We start from the raw sequence: 14,056 nt of genomic DNA, 5'->3' as shown, positions 1-14,056 counted from the left end.
GTTTATAATAATGGTAAGTGTACCCTTTTCTTGATCCTGATTGGAGTGAGAATGTTTGTAGACTTTTGTCCTTTCATCAACAGAGTGGCTTCTACTTCCTTAACCTGGGAAGTTTGCTCTTTTAAAATTCTTTTCACAGGGTTGGTGAAGTAAACTCTACTACCAGTAGTTTGGGAGGCTGAGGCAGGAGGATTGTATGTAAGTTTGAGGCCAATTTGGGCACCTATAAGTGAGACCTGATTTCAAAATAAAATATTAAAAATGGCTGAGAATGTAGTTCAGTGGTAGAATGCCCCTGAGTTCAGTCCCCAGTACCACACAAAATTATCATCATCATCACCACCAGATTTTTGTCTTTCCTCTATATCTTTTAGCAGTCACTTTCTATCTCCCAACCCAGCCATGGGCAACCAATCTACTTTCATTCTCTATAGAGTTGCCTCTTCTGGGTATTTAATATGAATAGTATCATATAATATATGGCTTTGGGGATTGATTTCTTTCAATTGGCATCATGTTTTCATGGTTCATCTTTATAGTAGCATTGTTAGTGTTTCATTTCTTTTTATGGCTGAATACTATTCCAATGTATGAACATGCCAAATTTATTTATGCATTCATCAGCTGATGGACATTTGAGTTGTTTTCACTTTCCAATTATTTAAATAGTTTACTATGAATAATGCCATTGTGAACTTTGATGTACATGTTTTTGTGTGGGCATGGTTTTATTTCTCTTGGGTAGATCACCTAGGAGTAGAATTGCTGGGTTATATGGTAACTCTGTGTTTAACTTTTTGAGAAACTCAAAATGGTTTCCCAAGAGCTGTACCATTTTATATTCCCACCAGCAACATCCAGTTTCACTATATTCTCATCAACATTTAATATGTATCTTTCTGATTACAGCCATTCTGGTGGATGTGAAGTGAAGTCTTATTGTGGTTTTGTGATTGCTCTTTTAAAATTCTTTTCACGGGGTTGGTGAAGTGAACTCTACTACCATTTCAGCTTTTCAAAATTCTTGGAATAAAATCCATTTGGTGATATATCATTCTTTTCTAGATTTTTGTTTGTTTTGTTTTGTTAGCAGGGATTGAACTCAAGGTTACTCAACCACTGAGCCTCATCCGTAGCTCTGTTTTGTATTTTTTTTTTTTTTTTTTAGAGACAGGGTCTCACTGAGTTGTTTAGTGCCTCTCTTTTGCTGAGGCTGGCTTTGAACTCCCAATCCTCCTGCTTGAGCCTCCCAAGCTCCTGGGATTGTAGGCATGCATCACCACACCTGCGATTTTTATATCGATGTTCAAAAATGAGATTTGCCTGAATTTTCCCTTCTTTATTTTTTTCACAATTTTTTATTGGTGCATTTTAATTATATACCATGGTGGGATTCACTGTTATATATTCATATATGCACACTCTTTCCCGTCCTTATATTGTCCTTTGTATAAATTCTAACTTTGTAAAATGAAGTGGGGAGTTTCCATTCTGGCCTGTGCTCTGGAATAGTTTAAGTAGCATGAGAAATAGCTGGTCCTTGTAGGTTTGCTAGAATTAGCCCATCTGGGCCCTTCCATTTTTTGAATTAGTTATTTGATAACCATTTCAATTTATTCCATGCTTATATGTTTGTTCAGGAATTTTCAACCATTTTTTTTGAGTCAAATATGGTAATTTATTATCCAAGAAAGTAATCTTTTCCCAGATTTTCATTTTTTTAAGCATAGAACTATATATGGTAATCACTACAAATATATTAAAAATTTCCATATGTGCCTATATCATCTTTCTAATTTCTAATGGTGAACATTTATTCTCACTCTCTGCTTAGGCTTAGTTGCTTTCGGAAATTTTTGGAACCAACGGCAATAACACTTGATTGTATTTATTGAACACCCACTGTGTGCTAGACCCAGTGCTAAGAACTTCGGATATACTGTCTAATGTTAAAAAATCTTTACAACTCTGAATGAGTACTGTTATTCCCATTGTTCAGATGATTGAGTAGTTAGGACATTTAACTTGTCTGAAGTCACACAGCGATAAAGTCCGGAGATGGAGATGTAATTCCAACAGGATCTGTCTATTCTCAGTCAGTGTTCTTATCGCCTTACTATTCCAGGATGCTGCCTATTTTTGAGTAAGTTTTATTGCTTTCTTATTCTCTAATTTTTAACACTTATTAATTTCTTGGGCATTTTGGGGATCCTTCTAATTTTTTTGAGTTGAACGCTCAGTTTAGCTAATGTTATCTTTTTATTCTTATTTAACAATAAAGCCACTTAAAAGCAATGACTTTTCCTCTCTAGAGTAGCTTTGACTACTTCCCTCAAATTTTAATCATACTATCTTCATCGTCACTGTTTTTATAATGACTGTGTGATTGTAGTTTATATATATATATATTCCTGCAAGTTATTTATGAATTGGATTTTCATTTTCAGGGGGTTAGGTCCTAAACCACATATTGTTTAGGAATTAATGTCTAATGTTAGTTTATCACAGCTGCTAGTACAGCTAGTACAGTTTTTTGGTTAGGTTTGTGTTTGTTTTGGTTTTTAGAAAAATCTCATGTGCATATATATATATTTATATATATATATATCTTTTATATATATAAAAGATCACCTCCATCAGTGTTCCATGGTATCTGAAAAAGAATTATTTTTAGTATACAGAGTTCAATATATTTATTAAATCAGTCTTATTGTGATATTTTTCTTCAGACACCCTATATTTTTGGCTTTCTATTTTGCTGGACTGGGGCACAAACATATTAATAGGAGACTTTAGTGTACGACTGTCAGTCTTTGACAAATCAAGTGACCGAATCATTTATAACCCTTAAAACGAAGAGCTGTGTAGAGGTATATAAGGCAAATGAATGCAAAGTGGAAGCTGAGGATACAAAAATTATATCTGATGGGCTGGAGTTGTGGCTCAGTGGTAGAGCGCTTGCCTAGCATGCACGAGGCCCTGGGTTCAATCCCCAGCACCACATAAAAGTAAATAAAATAAATGCATTGTGTCCAGCTACAACTAAAAAATAAATATTAAAAAAATTGTATCTGAAAAGTGTAATTCCAAGCAGGATGCATTATTCATAAAGCTGTGTGGGTTTTTTTTTTTTCGGTGCTGAGGATTGAACCCAGGGCCTCATGTTGGCTAAGCATGTGCTCTAGATCTCTTGTCCAAAGCTGGTTATTTTCTACTGACACCACAAAACGTGAACTGTGGCATCAACTGGAATGGAGTATGTATGACCCGGGCTCCAGTCTCCTTGGTGCAGAGAAGCTGTTGGACAAATGATCACTCTGTCCCTTCCTTCTACGACGACGGTGATAATGGAGTTCACCATTAAGTGGGTCCAGGGCTAGAATTAACTAACGGGCAATATGGATTAGAAGCAAAGGAAAGGGCAAGATGATTCCTAGCCTGAAGCTGGAGCAGTTTGGCCTGACAGCTGGGGCTGAGTTTATTGCTTTGGCTCATCCAGTCTTTATATGAGCATCTGCCTCCTTGCCTTTTGGCCTGGCAAAGGAGATTTGCTGAAATAGAATTCAGTCTGCAAGGACAAGATGGTGAGGCCACAAGGATTCACTGTCACTGGGTGCCCCCCTCCCATAATGAAATATGACCCCAAATGGCGTGGTTTGGCTTTGGAACATCCTCCCGACACCCACTCCCCCACCCCCCAGGGGCTCTCATCCTCTCTGGAAGTGTTTTCTTAGCCTTTTCCTACAGGAACGGGCAGGCTACCCACTCCACTGTTTCTCCTCATCCCTTTGCCAAGGGGCGATGAATTCATGGCCGAAAGACAAAGATACGAAAGAGAGGAGTGTGTTTTACAGAATACCAGAAGCATGACAAAAGCTGAAAATTAATGAGCTAAGTATCTAATTTAAGATTTTTTTTTTATATCAACAGAATAAGCCAGAAAAAAAAGGGGTGGGGGGTGGGGGAGGGAGAAGAGATAAAAATAAGAGCAGAAGTCAATGAACTAGAAAACAAATATTCAACAGAGAGGATCCACCAAAGCCAAAAGTGGGTTGTTGGGAAACACTAATAAAAACAAATATCTGGAAAGATTGGTCAGGAAATAAAAGGAGGCGGCACAAACAACATGAGGAATTAGAGATCTGGTAAAGGCTGGAAAATAAACCATTAGGGATGTAACTCAGTGGGAGAGCATTTGCTTAGCAAATGCGTGCGCAAGGCCCTGGGTTCAATCTCCAGCATCCCCCAACACATACACACACACACACACAAAGATGTAATACTACTAACAACTTCATGGCAACCAATTTTAACAACATATCCTCCATGATATATTTATCAAGCCATTGGAAAAATTCTCTTGGAGTTGTTCATAGAGCATTGCTATCAAAATCCCAAGTGCAAACAAAGGGAAAAAAAAACACTGTCAAATGTTTTATAAATGTTTATAAAAAATTTTAAACTTGTGCTCCAAAGGTCAATATCAAGAAAATGAAAAGACGACCCACAGAATGGTAGAAAATATTTGCAAATTGTATCTGGTTAAGTATGTAGAATATCTGAAGAATATATAAACAAATCTTAGAACCGAACAACAACCCAATTTAAAAACTGGCAAAAGACTTGAATAGATATTTCTCTAAGGAAGACGTACAATGGCCCATGAGCACATGAAAAGATGTTTAGCATTATTAGCAATCAGGGAAATGCAAATCAAAATCACAGTGAGGCTGGGCTATTGGTGGGTGCCTGTTAATCCCCAGCAGCTCAGGAGGCAGAGGCAGGAGAAGCGTGAGTTCAAAGCCAGCCTCAGCAATTTAGTAAGGCCCTAAGCAACTCAGTGAGACTCTGTCTCAAAATAAAATATAAAAAAGGGCTGGGGGTGTGGCTCAGTGGTTAAGCTCCCCTGGGTTCAATCCCTGGTACCAAAACCAGAAAACCCCTACAACAAGATGACTCTTCACATCCTCTAGGATGGTTATCATTAAAAGGACAGGTAAGAATGAGTATTGGTGAGGATGTGGAGAAATTGACACTTTCCTGCACTGCTGGTGGGAATATAAAACATTGTAGCCATATTAGAAAGTAATTCCACAAAAGGTTAAACATACCTATGATATGACCCAACAATCCCAGAATTCCTAGGTATATACCTGTCTGCAGATGTTTATAGCAGCATTATTCATAAGAGCCAAAAAGCAAATACCATCCAAATGTCCATCAGCTGATGAACAAATAAATAAAATATAGTATATCCATATAATGAAATATTATCTAGCCATAGAAATGAATGGAGTATTCAAACATACTAAGACATGCATATTCCTTGCAAACATGATGCTAAGAAGCTTGTCACAATCATAATAATCATATATAATTTAATTCCTATGAAGTGTCCAGAATAGGCACATCTATATAGCCTGAAAGCAGCTTAATGGCAGCCAGAGACGGAGAAGCAAAGAATAAATAAATGGGGAGTGACTGCTAATGGATATGGTTCTCTTTTACGGGGTGATGAAAATGTTCTAGAATTAGATGGTGATGCACAACTTTGTGAATTTGCTAACAGACACAGAATTGTGCAATTTAAATGGGTGAGTTGAATGGTATGTGAATTATATCTTAATAATATTTAAAAAAAAAACACGCTAGAGATGCAGCCCACTGTAGCTCTACCACTTGGTAAAGCACTTGCCTAACAAGTGCTTAGCCCTCTCCTGACTTAATGAAGTCAGATCTCTGGGTGGAGGACCTAGAAATCTGCTATTTGGGGAAAGCTTTAGGTGAAACAAACACACACCAGAATTTTAAGAATAACAGTTCACTGTTCCTTCCAGTAGAATTCCAAGAACAAATATAGAGAGAACCGTGAAAATAGAAAATCTCCATTTGTCAAAAATAACCAATGGTTGCAGACAAGACTCGCCAGATCTTCTAAAGTAGGGATAAAACATGATGAAAAATGGGATATTTACATAGAACTAGTCAGGACTTCTTTCTACAGGTACAAAAGGAAAAAGTAACCTCACAGTGAAGAAACCTGGCAGATGCCGCGTTACCCGTCACAGGATGGACAGTCTGACTTCATGGGCTGTCTGACAGGCTGCCCCAAGAAGGATTCTGTGGGATTCTTGCTAAAATGCATAACTTGAATTTAATAATGAAGAAAGTCAGATGATCCCCAAAGAGACATTCTAGAAAAAAAAAAATGGACAGTACTCTTGAAGAACATCAAGGTCATTGAAGTCTGAGAGGCTGAGAGACTGTCCCAGACTGAAGGAGACCAAGGAGACCCACATGCTGTGTAAGAGTCGGGACTGGATCCATTCCGACAGCAAAGATCTTTAGGGGAACAGTTGATGAAAGCAGAATAAGGTTTGTAGATAAGATAATAATGTTCGATTTCCTGCTTTTCATCATTATGGGATGAACGTAGCAGATAATTAATGTTTGGGGAATGAGTGAAGGGCATACAACTTCTTTGCACCATCTTGTGGGATTTTGTTAAATCTAAAATGATTTCAAATTGAGAGTTTTTTTTTTTTTTTTAAATCACCGTCCTCAAGTATCATGAGTCTCAGTTTGAAACTATGGGTATCGTGGAAAAAAAAACACAAAAAAACTCAAGTTTTAGAATTAGGTAAGCCTTACCTACACTCCCAGCTCCATCCTGGACCAGCTAGATCTGGAGCATCTCAGCCTCAGTTTCCTCATCTGTGAGGTGGGGATAATCATGTCTATGTCCTAGGGATAATTGAAGCTATGGAAGAGAATTTTTATTAATCATAGTGCTTGTGCTACCAGGTGCTCAGGAAATAAATCCCAGGCCTCTCCAGTGGCTCACGCACTCAGAGGGGATTTTCTGTGTGGTTTAACTCGGTCCCCCTCTGACCTTGGAGTGAGAGAATATAAATCCTCATTTCTGGGCTGTTTCAGCCTGGCACCGAGCCACCTCAGCACCCTGGCCTGGTAGCTGAGAAAAGGTGGCTCACGGGAGAGGGGGGGGGGGATTTTGACCAAGGGGATGAGATGGGGAAGTGGCCCTGGCAAGGGCAGAGAGCACCGTGGGGGCCCCGGGAAAGCAGCCTGGACTAGGAACTTTCTCACCGGCTCTGCTTGGCAGGCCGCTTCGAGTTATACCAACTTCAAACAAAAAGGGTTTTCAGACACAAAGGAAATTCTCAACCTGGCCAGTGCCAGGCCTGGCTTGGCATTTGAGTTCAGAAATCCAGCTCCTCAGAGCTCGCAGACGGGCTAGACCGTCCTGGGGAAGCTCTCCTGCCCCCACTCCAGGAATGCCAAGAGCCTTCTCTGTGACTGACCGTGGGTCCTATTCATTAGAGGTAAATCAGCCAGTGCACCCAGGGCATGTATCCGGCAGACAGCTGAAGTATAATTGGCTGATAAAAATTATGTGTACTTAAAATATACAGTATATTTTGATATACCAATATATTGTGAAATGATTACCACAGTTAAGCTAATTAGCATGTCCATTGCTTCACATAGTTATTTGTGCACGTGTGTGTGTGTGTGTGTGTGTGTGTGTGTGTGATGGGAACATGTAACATCTTCTCTTCATATCATTAGTTACCCTGACCGTCCTGTACAATAGATCTCCATAATTTATTCATGCTATCTCAAGGACAGGTGACTTTGTACCCTTTGACCCATATCTCCTTAGTCCCTGATGCTCTTAGCTGAGTAATTATAAAATAAAGCAAAAGAGGGGGTGTCCAGTAGTTTTTCAGCCCTTGTTTTTACATAGCTCCCTCCGTGTTCTGTCCCTTGGGTCGCCCATATGACCAAAGGTATGCATTTCTAAGAAGGTGAACCAGATCAAAGGCATAACCATGGACTCTTAGCATGACCAAGTGTCTTTTAAATGACTGGGCAATCCCAATCCCACCTCTCACCGCCCTCTTACAGAAACTCACATGTGCACAGAAAGGCTTCAGTCTATTGGTAATAGATACATCTGTCACTGGTAAACCTGGGTGTGTGTCTGTGGGTATGAGACTGAACAACAATGTCTATCAGTCTGGAAATGGCTGTATGAACCAGTGTGCTCTTACCCTACAGTATAATGCTTCAAGCAGAGACAGAGCTCTGTGTGGCTCACGGACAGGACTCCATGATTTGGAGTCTGATACCCTGTATGTGTCAAGACAAAATCCTGCCTCAGCCATGACTGACACATGAGCCCTGGACAGAGGGACTGCATTCCTTATTACAGCTGTGTATCCTCAAAGCTCTGGCACGGAGAAGGTCCTCGGTGGATACCTTTGGATGAGCATTGGTTTCAGAAAATATATGACTTAACTGAGTTTGCTATCGTTACCCAGCTAAGTAGATTATTAATTTAACTTGTTAAGTTGGTGAAGAACCAGAAGTTGATGATTCGTCAATGATGGACTCGGTGAGGATGAAACCACAGGCCCTGGGGTCATATTCTGTCGCCCATTTTTAAAAAAATAAATTTATTCTTATTGGACCACAGCCCCACCCATTTGCTGATGTCTTGTCTTATGGTTGAGTTCTGGGCCACAGCACAATTGAGTAGTTGTAACAGAGACCGTGTGGTCTGCAGAGCCTAAAAGTACTTATTATCTGGCCTGTTACAGAAAAAGCTTGTTGACCGTTATCTTAAGCTCTCCTCCCACACCAGCCCTATTTCTTCCAAAACACGGTAGATATTGGAATGAAATGGTCCTTCCTGCTGCTGTGGTGTGAGGGTATTTGGGAGTGCTGTTTGCAAAAGCCTGGATTAATGGTCACTTTATTACCTATTAACTGGTTATGAAAGTCACCTCGTCTTCTTGCTTCTCCAAGACACAAGCAAGTCTAGCAGCAAAAGTCCTGTGTAACCCAAGTTCTCTGTGGGCATTAGCTGTAGAACATCTGAAAAGCTTTCTTTCCTGAGTACCTGTCCCACCCCCAGCAAACTCGAATCCCCCCAGGAACAGAGCCTGGCTGTTGTGTTTGTGTCTTCAGGAAGGAGGAGGATATGCTGGTGCATTGCAGGTGTTTAATACACAGTGGATAAAAAATATATTACTGCAAAGTATAAAAAAAAAAAAAAGAGAGAGAGAGACCTTCAAGGTCTTGCCCCTAGGTAGCCTATCTAGAGAGCACTCGCCAGAAATGAAAGAGGTCTATTAACTCAGATGAAATGATCAGTTGTACAAAGAGCCAGCAAATGGTTCATGGCGCTGGTGGATTCATGGGTGAAAAGGGGGAGTGTCTTGTCTCTCTTAACAGAGGGCTCACAAAGGTGAGGCATCTTGCCATGAAGGCCTCACAGTCCCAGGCAGTGGGTGCTCCTCACTCAGGGGCAAGCTCTACTGGAGCTCTGAGATGGCTCTCCCAGAGTCTGGGTGGTCTCATGTTTGCTTGGCTGGATTCCCCATCGGGTGCCTGACTTTTGATCTTTCAGGCCCTAGGTGGAGAATGTGAGGCTGCCATAAAAACGGAGAATTCAGGCTAAAGAGCAGACAGTGAACATGATTTCTTCCCAGAGAAAGAAGCTAGCTAGCGTCTGGGTTGGCATTTCTAGAATTTTTTTTTTTTTTTTTTTGGTCTGATTTGTAGTCTAATTTCAGCAGCAAGGCAGCTACCTAGAACGATGAATCGGTCGCGCAGGGTGAATCCCTGACTAGCTCAAGTGTTACCTTCTGGAGGAATCATTGGTGCCTGTATCTGTTCAAAGCATGGTGACACAAGATCCCTCACTGTAGCCTTCCACCTGCCCAGGTGTGTCCAACCTGCCTGGTTGGGGGAAATGGTTTTGGCTTCCTCTTTGAGGAATGGAGAGAGGGAAAGAAAGAGGGGCAGGAAGAAAGGCTTTAACCTCCTATCACGGGTTTAATCTATAATGGGGATGTTCATCTTGCCTTTTTGGAGGGGAGTCTTTCATTGGAATGAAAAAGACACCCCCCCGCCCCCCCCCCCCAATGCCGCATTTATCAGAAGGTGCCCGTGGGAGGCAGAAAGAGAAGAGAAATTTTGCAGAACAAGAGTCAGAGAAAGAGAATACATGCTAAATATCCGAAATGAGGGGGCAGCTCGGGGGTTTGGCGAGCGAGGAGGGAGATGATGCCAAGTGGCAGGGGCACCGAGGGGCTGCGTTTCAGCTAGTGCATCTCTGCCCGAGCCGCCCGTCCATCAGGAACACAAGCCTCCAGCCGAGCAAGCACAACAAGAGCTTTGGGATGCTAATGGCTCTTTAGGAATGCTAAATGGAGCATTTCTGTCTCAACAAAGCAGCGAAATGAGGGGAGAAAGGAATTTTAGTTTTGAAGTTTCCTTAGAGGAGGGCCAAACAATGGTGGTTTAAATGGACAGTGTAAAAGTTTTATCTGTGTTATGAAAAAGAGGAATTGAGTGCACATGCCGGCTTGGCAGCATCTTGCTTGGTTTAGTGGCTACCAGGGCGCCTCGGGAGAGGCTGGACTGGAATCTGCTGGGTCTCAGCTCCTCTGGGCCCAGGGCACCCAGTTGATCTGAGGACCACTGGGTGGGACCCACCTGATCGGTTTTGCTGCCTTGATTCATGCACCGATTCATTCGTTCACTCATTCATTCACCGACTCAAACGACTGTGACCGGACGCCACTGTTCACAGGCAGAATTCTCAGGGTGGCAGACACCACAATGGACAGGCGGGGGTCTCCATTCTCCTGACGCTGATGATCGGTGGAGAGGACAGACAGACGTTAAAGACACTAATATCAGGGAGTGAGTGGAGGGTGGCCTTAGACAAAGCACCCACCCGAGGTGGCCTTTCTGACAAAAGCATTGTGGAGCTGAGACCTGAGAAAGAAAGGGCCCATCCTGCAGAGATTTGGAGATAAGACCAGTCCAGGGCAGGAGGAAAAGTGTGGAAGTCTAAGGCAGGAAGGATCTTGCCCTGTTTGAGGAACAAAGGCCAGTGGGGTGGGGGAGGAGGGAGAGGAGAGGAAGGCAGGAGGGCCGCCATCTTGTGGACACTGTGAGGAGTTGAGATGTGATTCTGAGACCTCTGGGAAGCCCTCGGAAGGTTCCAGGGAGGGCGACAGACTGTCTGGTTGCTGGTGGATAATGGGGCAAAGGAGCAGCAGAGAAGTGCCCTGGGCTGGATGACCTGATTTGGAGATCCCCTGCAGGTCTGCTTCCATGCAAATGGCTCTGAGCCAAACACTGGTTTTGCCAGCCTGGGGTGGAGTGTGTGGGTGCTGATGATGGACCAGGGCATTTGGGGCTGAGGAGGGGCACTCTGGGGTATGGGGCACTGCTCAGAATGAGTGGGCCTAGGAGCCCAGCTCATCAGGAGCATACCTGTGGTCCTGGTGTGCAGTGTTTGAGCACCTGATCCAGCTTGCTCTGTTCAGAGTCAAGAAGCAGGGATCCCACCCTGTGAGATGTGGCAAAGGCAAGAGGCCCAGAGCCTGCAGGGGAAACTTGTTAAGAGCAGTTATTAAGCACCCATGGAAAGAGCCCTTGCTGAAAGTGAAAGGGAGGGTCCTGAAAGGTCAGAGGTCACAAGCAACTCTCTTCCTTTCCTTAGGAAAAGTTCACAACCCAGCAATTGTTTGTAGCAAACATCCCCCTGGTCTGCAAAACACCTCCTGCAGGCTGGTAGGGAGTGGCTTAGGTGTACTTGATGGAGCCTCAGAATGTGACTTGGGTACACCATCTTCATTTGGGTTTTACTAGTTTCAGTGAAGGGACCAGGGAGAAATGAAATGATCAGGTCACTGGTATATGGGGAGACATGGAAGCCCCTGTCCTTGCTGGAGTTCAGAGGATTTGCTGTGGTTTAGATATGGTTTCAGTGTGTCCCCCCAAAGTTCATGTATAGGGAGGTTGGTCTTCAGTGTGGCAGTGTTGGGAAGTGGGCCTTTAAGAGGCGGGGCCTAACAGGAAATCCTTAGGTCATTTTTAGGGCATGTCCTTGGAAGGAACTGTGAGACCCCAACCTCTCTCTGGCTTCCTGTTTTGAGATGTGATTTCTCCTGCATGTGTCCCTGCCATTTGTAACGTCATCATGCCAGGCCTTTTCCAAAGGCCAAAACAATGAGGCCAACTGAGTCTGGACTTTGAACTTCTATAACGGTAAGCTAAATAAATCTCTTTTCTTTATAAAGTTAGCTTGTCTCAGGTGTTTTACTCTAGTAAACAAAATGGACTATTGTAGGGTTATTAATGGGTGAGAGCGGAATCAGAGTGCCCTGAGACTTTCTTCAAGACCCGTGAGGACAACTTTGACCCTTTGGGCCACGGGTGGCACCAGACAGGTGTGCCCCAGGCAGGTGAGTAGTATAGAGGGTGGACAGAGGATTGACTCCGCTATTGCTGGAGTCCAGGGAGAGGGTTGCTTTGGTTTGGGTTGGCAGCAGAGAGAGTGAGTGGCTTTGACAGGAGGAAAATGATAGGTTCAGGGGCTGGTCTGGTACAAGGACCAAGAGACCTGGAGAGACCAGAGAGTTAAGAGCTTGCCTTCTGTGCTTGCTGGGAGCCCCATTCTCTCATCAATTAAGCAGAGACCCCTGTGTGATGTTACACTGGCTGTCATCTTGCCCCACCTGTTTTTCCAAAGCTGTTCAGCCTCAGAATTCTTTCTGCCAACTCAGTGAGGAAATCAGGTAAAAGTTGAATGTGAACTGCTTTGGCTAAAGACAGTGTTGTTGAAGGAGGACAACTGGAGTATATCATCTTTTTCTTCCTCCTCCAACCCTCCTTCCCCCTCTGGCCCTTCCTTCCCCCTATCCTCCCCCCTCCCCCCAACATGGCTGAAGGACCCCTAAGCCTCCCTAGGACCAAGTTATACAACCTAATTCTTGATCACTTGGGCTCTTGCTGTTCATTTACATTCTGTTCTCTCTGGGGATCTGCCTTCCTGGGGCCCTGTGTGGCCCTTGCACCTCCTTCTCTCTCTGGTGAATGCACCTTCAGGTCCCTGTTTTCATTGGTCTCTCGGGTATTTTCCATTCTGTAACCTGCTTTGACGGCTGTTTCTTCCTTGTTTTTATAATTCATCTGCCAGGCGTTGTTTATAAAACATCTCCACTAAACTATGAGGCGGAGAGGTGGTATTGTTGACCCACAGTGAAGCCTCATTGATCAGCCTCATGATCAGTCTGAGAGGTTCCACATCAGGACATTTTCCAGAAAAATGACACCTGGTTCCCTGAAGTGGGATTTATTTTGTGCAGTGCTGGGAATGGAACCCAGGGCTTCACAAGCTAGGCAAGCCCTCTACCAATGAGCCACACCCCAACAGAGCAGCCCAGACATAATTCAACTTTTTCTTAATGACTCACATCATCTGTATGAGCATCAATAGAAGTATGTGGGGCTCTATGTTAGGGCCCTAGATGACCCTAAATGGCCAAGTCTTTTATTTAATTAATTAATTTATTTATTTATTTTTGTACTTCTGATTGAACCTTGAGGTGTTTTATCACTGAGCTACACTCCCAGCTTTTTATTTTATTTTTTTTTTAATTTTGAGACAGGGTCTCTCCAAGTTGCCCAGACTGGCCTTGAATTTGCAATCTTCCTGAGTAGCTGGGATTGCAGATGTTGTACCATATACCCTGCTAGCCAAGTCCTAAGGGTTAACATTGTGATTATCCATAAAATGGGCCCCCCAAAATCTATCTAACTGGATATTTCTGAGGATCAGGGCCTGCATAAAATACTTAAGCATATGGTAGACACTCGGTTCCCAAGGAAGTAGAAGAAGCTAGGTGGAAGAGGTAGAAGAGGTCTTAGTCTCAGGTACCTCTCCTAAAAAAAGCGGGGGGGGGTTTGAGTGACAGTAGAAGAAAGAGGTGAGGCAGGTATCTGATTCCAGGCATGTGAATGGAATGAGCCATGGTGGCCCAAAGGGGAAGGATAAAACTGGGTTTTGAAGGGGCCATCCAGTCAGAGACAGTGTGCCTAGAACTTGGGCTTCCAGTGAGCCATGGAGCAGAAGTGGTGGGCAAGATGGCGGGCAGGCTGAGGCATGAGGGATATGTCTGTGCAAGTGGTTTTCACATTTTGGTGTGCATCAGAGAGGAACAGATTGCCG

The 14,056-nt window shown here is 43.2% G+C and overlaps 1 protein-coding gene and 1 non-coding gene across 2 annotated transcripts in view; both read left to right on the top strand.

The window, feature by feature from the left end:
- Positions 1-14,056, top strand: part of Ntn1 (netrin 1) — a 174,087-nt gene that overhangs the window by 16,655 nt on the left and 143,376 nt on the right. The window lies entirely within an intron of this gene.
- On the top strand, positions 2,932-3,004 carry Trnaa-agc (transfer RNA alanine (anticodon AGC)). The gene has a single exon. It is a non-coding gene; the product is annotated as a tRNA-Ala (tRNA).

This window comes from Marmota flaviventris, chromosome 17 (assembly GCF_047511675.1).
Source record: "Marmota flaviventris isolate mMarFla1 chromosome 17, mMarFla1.hap1, whole genome shotgun sequence".
NCBI lineage: Eukaryota > Metazoa > Chordata > Mammalia > Rodentia > Sciuridae > Marmota > Marmota flaviventris.
The sequence above is the reverse complement of the archived record's forward strand: the minus strand, read 5'-3'. Positions and strand labels throughout refer to the sequence as shown.